Source organism: Squalius cephalus (genome assembly GCF_949319135.1).
Source record: "Squalius cephalus genome assembly, chromosome: 7".
Taxonomy (NCBI): domain Eukaryota; kingdom Metazoa; phylum Chordata; class Actinopteri; order Cypriniformes; family Leuciscidae; genus Squalius; species Squalius cephalus.
In genome coordinates this window covers 20,613,581-20,613,920 of record NC_137128.1, presented here as the reverse complement: position 1 = coordinate 20,613,920, position 340 = coordinate 20,613,581, and positions in this window count along the sequence as shown.

Sequence of the window (340 nt, the reverse complement as noted above, 5' to 3'; positions counted from 1 at the left end):
TTAATAGAATTTCCTGACAAAAGCACAGATGTTGTCCCAGACAATTGGCTTTTTGGACAAAAGTGCTACTGGCCAAAATACACTCAAGAAAAATTAAAGGTGGCAGTAAAGAGACAAGAGCCTGTACAAGCTGGATGGAAACTATTTGAGCCTGTGCGATTGCTTAAAAAGTGTGGTAAGAATGTTTTTCTTTTTTTTTATATTATTTATTTTATTATCTCAATGCACTGATAACTATACATGCTTTGCTCAATCGTATATATTATTTATATCTATATTACTAGAAACACTAGAAAAAGCACAGAAGATGCTTAAAAAGTATGTGGACTGTGATATCCAC